Source organism: Cervus canadensis, chromosome X (assembly GCF_019320065.1).
Source record: "Cervus canadensis isolate Bull #8, Minnesota chromosome X, ASM1932006v1, whole genome shotgun sequence".
Taxonomy (NCBI): Eukaryota; Metazoa; Chordata; class Mammalia; order Artiodactyla; family Cervidae; genus Cervus; species Cervus canadensis.
The window spans coordinates 126,983,211-126,990,177 of NC_057419.1; the positions used below are offsets into that span (position 1 = coordinate 126,983,211).

The 6,967-nt window shown below is 38.1% G+C and overlaps 1 non-coding gene across 1 annotated transcript; it reads right to left on the bottom strand.

Moving 5' to 3' along the window:
• Positions 1–352: 352 nt before the first annotated feature.
• Positions 353–459, bottom strand: LOC122436038. The gene has a single exon (XR_006267811.1). It is a non-coding gene; the product is annotated as a U6 spliceosomal RNA (small nuclear RNA).
• Between the last annotated feature and the right edge of the window lie 6,508 nt (positions 460–6,967).

Here is a 6,967-nt window from a genome sequence, read left to right on the forward strand (position 1 = left end):
AATATACATGCTGTTCTCTCGAAACATCCCACCCTCGCCTTCTCCCACAGAGTCCAAAAGTCTGTTCTGTACATCTGTGTCTCTTTTTCTGTTTTGCATGTAGGGTTATCATTACCATCTTTCTAAATTCCATATATATGTGTTAGTATGCTGTAATGTTCTTTATCTTTCTGGCTTACTTCACTCTGTATAATGGGCTCCAGTTTCATCAATCTCATTAGAACTGATTCAAATGAATTCTTTTTAACGGCTGAGTAATATTCCATGGTGTATATGTACCACAGCTTCCTTATCCATTCGTCTGCTGATGGGCATCTAGGTTGCTTCCATGTCCTGGCTATTATAAAGAGTGAAAAATATGGAACGCTTCACGAATTTGCGTGTCATCCTTGCGCAGGGGCCATGCTAATCTTCTCTGTATTGTTCCAATTTTAGTATATGTGCTGCCGAGGCGAGCACTGGAGATTTCTTAAAAAACTGGAAATAGAACTGCCATATGACCCAGCAATCCCACTGCTGGGCATACACACCGAGGAAACCAGCTCTGAAAGAGACACATGCACCCCAATGTTCATCGCAGCACTGTTTATAATAGCCAGGACATGGAAGCAACCTAGATGCCCATCAGCAGACGGATGGATAAGGAAGCTGTGGTACATAACACATGGAATATACTCAGCCATGTAAAAGAATTCATTTGATCAGTCTAATGAGATGGGGAAACTGGAGCCCATTATACAGAGTGAAGTAACGCCAGAAAGATAAGAACATTACAGTATACTAACACACTATATTTGGAATTTAGAAAGATGGTACTATAACCTACATGCAAACAGAAAGAGACACAGATGTACACGAACGACTTTTGGACGTGGGTGAAGGCGAGGGTGGGATGTTCAAGAGAACAGCCACGAAACATGTATACTTATCGTATAGTGAAACAGATCCCAGCGTGGGATCATAGACAAGTGCTCGGGCTGGTGCACTGGGAAGACCAGAGGGATCGGGTAGAGAGGGAGGTAGGAGGGGGGAATCGGGATGGGGAATACATGTAACTCCATGGCTGATTCATGTCAATGTATGACAAAACCCACTACAATATTGTAAAGTAATTAGCCTCCAACTAATAAAAATAAATGAAAAAAAAAAGAATATCCTAATAACAGTGACTTCTGGTGATTGAATCAGTTCAGTTCAGTCGCTCAGTCATGTCCGACTATTTGTGACCCCGTGGACTGTAGCACACCAGGCTTCCCTGTCCATCACCAATTCCTGGACCTTGCTCAAACTCATGTCCATCGAGTCAGTGATGCCATCCAACAATCTCATCCTCTGTTGTCCCCTTCTCCTCCTGCCTTCAATCTTTCCCAGCATCAGGGTCTTTTCCCAAGAGTTGGTTCTTTGCATGAGGTATTGGCGCTTCAGCTTCAGCATCAGTCATTCCAATGAATATTCAGGACTGATTTCCTTTAGGACTGACTGGTTTGATCTTGCAGTCCAAGGGACTCTCAAAATGAACAAATACTTACTATGAAATAGGCACTGTGTTGAATACTTAGTATACATGAATTTTGTTTAAACTGTGGGTTTTGATTCAATAAGTAGGGAGGGGCATTTCTAACATACTCCCAGGTGATGCTGATGCTGCTGATCTGTGGATTAAGTCCTCAAAACAAAAACGTTGTGCAGAGGAGGAAATTGAGCTGCACAAAAAATTGTGCAGTTTGCCCCATTGTTATACAGTGGCAGAGTGAAGATTTGAACCCTATCTCATCCTTATAACCAAAACACTCTACTGCTCCTCATTTATACTTGGAAGAAGACAGTGCCTTTACACTTAGACAGTTTTCCATACCTCTCTGAAGGATCAGTTCACTGAACCTACAGGTGATCTTCCTATAGTAGTTGTCACCCGGAAGGTCTGGGTAGGATTTGGTTGGTCTTTGTGTTGGCCTGTCCTGGATATAAACAGTCAGAAAACTTCATCTGTAGTTGATTAACAATCCAGACTGAGAAGTCAAGGAAGTGGTGGAGATAGATTTTCCTCTCAACTCGGGTATTGGCCTTTGGCAGAACCCCCACTTGGAATCATGGCCTTGGGCAAAGTCCAGCTGGGCTGATATTCAATTAGGGGGAGAAAAAGCCCATTGGGTTCACCAGACTTGAAAGGCCAGCAAATGAATGCTGCCTGTATGGAAACCTGGCGTGGTTTAGTTATCCACCTTAAAGTAACTTTTGATTTTCCTTCAACCTAAAGGAATTATGGCATTTCTCAAATTTAAGGAAAAAATGGCTAAAACAGATTCGAAAGGGGAGAAAATCACCTACATTGGCCAAGTGTTTCATAAGAGAAGGAGAGAAAAAAGTGTTAGTGCTGCAAGAGGACTTAGAGATCAACTATTTCTTTTTCTAATTAAAAAAAATTTAAAGTGAAGTATAGTTAATTTACAGTGTTGTGTTAATTTCTGGTATACAGCAAAATGATTTGGTTTGTATATATATATATATTCTTTTCCAGATTCTTTTCCATTATAGTTATTATAGAATATTGAAGATGGTTCCCTGTGCTATACAATAGGTCCTTGTTATCTATTTTATATGTAGTAGTTTCTTATCTGCTAACCCTAAACTCCTAATTTATCCCTCCTGCCCCCTTTTTCCCTTTTGGGAACCATAAACTTGTTTTCTATGTCCATGAGTCTGTTTCTGTTTTGTATCATTTTTTAAGATTCCACATATAAGTGATATCATATGCTATTTGTCTGTCTGACTTACTTCACTCAATATGATAATCTCTAGGTCCATCCATGTTGCTGCAAATGGTATTATTTCAAGATCAACCATTTCAAATCCTTTCTTTTGGACCAGAGAAAAAGGAGGCTAACAGACTGCCTAAATTCTCACACACAGAGCTAGTTAAAGTAGAGCCCATGCTATAAACTCAGAATTCCTGACTCCAAATCCGGGGCTCTTTTTTGATAGAGCTCTATGCAAAACTGGTTTAGCGACTCTACTACTTTTAAATCAATTAACTGTATTATCTTTTAGATATTTGGCATATGTCCTCAATTTTTTGAATTGGGTAAATGTATCTTTATTCATCTATGTATTACTTTTATTTATATTTTTGGCAATTTGATATTTTCCCACTTTTTAATGTCTTTCCTTGTCCCAGAGAGAATATGAGATGACTTGTAACAACAATATAATAAATAAGAAAAATACAAATTGCAAGCATTATATGTTATAATAAAGTCAAAACATGAACTCAGATTTCTTCACTTTCTAACTACATTAAAAAAATGTGGTCCAAGAAGCATCAGCCTCAGCCTCACATGGGAGCTTTTCAGAAATGTGCAATCTCAGACTCTATTTCAGACCTTCTGTATTAGAATCTGTGCTTTGACAATTTCCCCCAAGTGATTTGCATGCATAGCAAAGTTGGAGATGCACCACTTTATAGCATGCCATAGTTTGTTGCTTAATGTGTCTCTAAATTTCCTCATGGCACATATGTGCCACTATTTCTATAATTCCAATCATATTATACCTCAATCATGAGATATAACAGGAGTGTGTAGGTAAGGGATCATTTTGTGTAGAGCATACCTTATCACTTTTGCAATCCTGAAGTAAGATGAGTAAAACTGCTGCAACAACTATAGCTAAGTGCAAATGAGATTTATTGACACATTTTTACTTTCATTTCATTATTAAGTCAAAGAAGATGAATTTTCCCCCAAATTTGCAAGATTGAAAGGCAATTGAGTTAAGAGGACTCTGTGCTTGTAAATATCTAATTACAAAAGCAATTTTCTCTCTTGTTTATAAGAAACTGGAATAATATGCCAGTTTATTCCTTTAGGTGGTATCTATCAAATAAGTGATCCCCAAAAATGTATTTCACTCTCTTAACGTCAATTCTCAGTTTTCCAATCATCAATTATTTGGTAAGTAGTTTTGCTCCTCTTTTTGTTAGCTCTTTTATCAGAAGATAACCATGTGAAAAAAAAGAAAACCTAAGGATCTGGTCAAATATTTGTTAAGGGAGGTTGAAATCTTGTCCAAATAAACCTTGTCTTTTCTTTCAACCATGCTCCATTCTTGCAAGAATAAGAGTTTACTCTAACATTGCAGAGTTAGTGTTGGATTAATTAACTCATACCATCATGCAATGGAGGCCAGTGTTGTGAGTTCTATTCTTGTTAGACCAATTAAGTTTATTGCTTTTCTCAACAGCCATACTCTATTTATCATGAAGAGATTGAATCTGGAAGTGTGGGTGAACAGGTGTAGATTCATCACATTACTGTATTCACGAGCTTTGTTTCTGTTGCATTGGTAGCATCATTCCAGTATATAGAGGATGGTACTTAGGATGTATATGAGAGAGAGATCTTTCATAAGACTGTCCCATTAGTAACTTTGTTACATTTCCTGGTTTATATTTAACGTTCTAAACACATGAATATCTTCTCTTTTTGATCTGGTATAGAGGCAAAAAGATAACGCTTACTACCAGAGTTTGGAAGAATAAAGTCACAGAAGAACACTGAATAATAACTACCTCAAATGTGAACCATTGTACAACTTCTGGATGGTAAAGACCTTTGTAAATGTACCCCTTCATAAGAACAACAAAAACATAGGCAAAATTATCAAAATTAACTTTTTCAAAATTAACTCTGGAGATTAACCAATATCTTTCAACAATCTGAGAATCATTTAAGACAAACTGCTGAATGTTGGTAGGAAAAACAGGTTTTATGGTCTTATCATTAAATCTACTCCTCATCTCCCTTTTGCAGCTCTGCAGTCAGAAGTTTCACAAATATTCTATACAGTCTATGGAATTCTCCAGGCCAGAATACTGGGGTGGGTAGCCTTTCCCTCCTTCAGGTGATCTTCCCAACTCAGGAATTGAACCCAGGTATCCCGCATTGCAGGTAGATTCATTACCAGCTGAGCCACAAGGAAAGCCCAAGAATACTGGAGTGGGTAGCCTACCCCTTCTCCAGCGGATCTTCCCAACCGAGGAAGCGAACCAGGGTCTCCTGCATTGCAGGTGGTTTCTTTACCAACTGAGCCACAAGCGAAGCCCCTCACAAATATTGGTCCCTATGAAAATCAGTTCGCTTGCAGTTACAGAAGGGAGCAGATTGTATATAAATTTCCTCAAAAATGTCCCATTCCTGGAGCATTCCTATTTTTAGAGCTTTGACACTGTTTGACCTGTTTCACAGCTCGCTAGAAAAATCCCACTCCAAGTCTGTTATCATTATTAGAATCTGACTCAGCACTTGCTTTGCAAAACAGCCCTGTCCCCAGGTCATTTGTCAAAAACAATCAGTGGCAATTGTTTAACACCTTAGTTGCTTGAGGCAGCAATAACAGTTGGAGCCAAAAAGAGGCTGACCAAGAAGCTAAAAAAAACCAATGATGTGGGGAAAAAAGGACACATATAGGGGAATTTGAAAAGCTCTGAAATGTTCCCAGGCAATCCAAAAGGCCCTGTGCATGTACAGAGTTGTGTGTATGCCCAGGAAATACCTGAGAGAAAGCCAGTTCTTCATCTCTGGCTGGCCTTGAGGCCTTATACAAGCAGGCTATGCAGATGTAAACCACCTGGCTGAGTGTTGCAGACATGCTCCAACATATACAGAACCCCTTTGCAAAGACTGGGAGATATACTGGATCCAAGCTTTTAAGGAAATCTTAGCTCAATCATTAGCTTACCAGTAACCTGTGCAATGTGCTCAGCTGCTCAGTCATATCTGACTCTTTGCGTCCCCATGGACTATAACCCACTAAGCTCCACTGTTCATGGAATTTTCCAAGCAAGAATACTGGAGTGGGTTGCCATTTCCTACTCTAGGGGATCTTGCAGAACCAGGGATCAAACCTGCATCTCCTGAGTCTCCTGCATTGGCCGACAAATTCTTTACGTCTGTGCCACCTGGGAAGCCCCGACCAATAACCTAGCAAAGCAAAACTCACATTGGCCACACACTCACATTCAGCAAGAAATACAGACTTTACAGAATTAGCCCAGGAAAGTCATTAAACAAGGAGAAGCAAAGGTAACAAAAAAAGAATAGTTAATAACAAATCATAAGAAAGTGAGATATGATTTCAAGAGTTGCCACATTATCTAAAAGGCCTAGTTTTCAACAAAGAATTATGAGATACACATAGAAACTGGAAGATAGGTTCATACACAGGAAAAAAAGCAGTTAATAGAAATTATTCCTGAGGGGGCCCAGATGTTGACCTTTCTATACAAAGACTATAAATCATTTACTATGAATATATTCAAAGAACTAAAATAAATCATGTCTAAATAATTGAACCAAGTAAGATAATGATGTTTCAACAAAGGGATAATTTTAATAGAAATTATTTTTAAAAGAAACTAAATAGAAATTCTAGAGTTGAAAAGTGCAATATTTGAAATAAGAAATGTACAAGAGGGATCACACTCTCACCAACACTTATCTTTTGTCATCTTGATAACAGTCATCTTAACAGGTATAAGGTAACATCGCATTGATGTTTAAATTTGCATTTCCCTAGGGAAATGCAGTGAGCACTTTTCATATACCCATTGGCCATGTGTATATATTCTTTGGAAAGATGTCTATTCAAATTTTTGTACTTAGATCCTGAATGAGTTTCTTATATATTTAGTATATTAACCCCTTATCAGATTTGTGAGTTGCCCTGTACCAAATCCATATAAAAACATCACGAGAAAAATATAGCCCAATAGCTCCTGTGAATATAGTTGTAAAAACTCTCAACAAAATACCAACACACTAAATTCAGCAACATATTAAGTATATTATACAGCATGAGAAAGTGAGATTTATCCCAGGAATCCAAGGGTGGCTCAATATACAAAAATAAAATAATATGCTACATTAACAAAATGAAGGAAACAAATCACATGATCATCTCAAAGCTGATG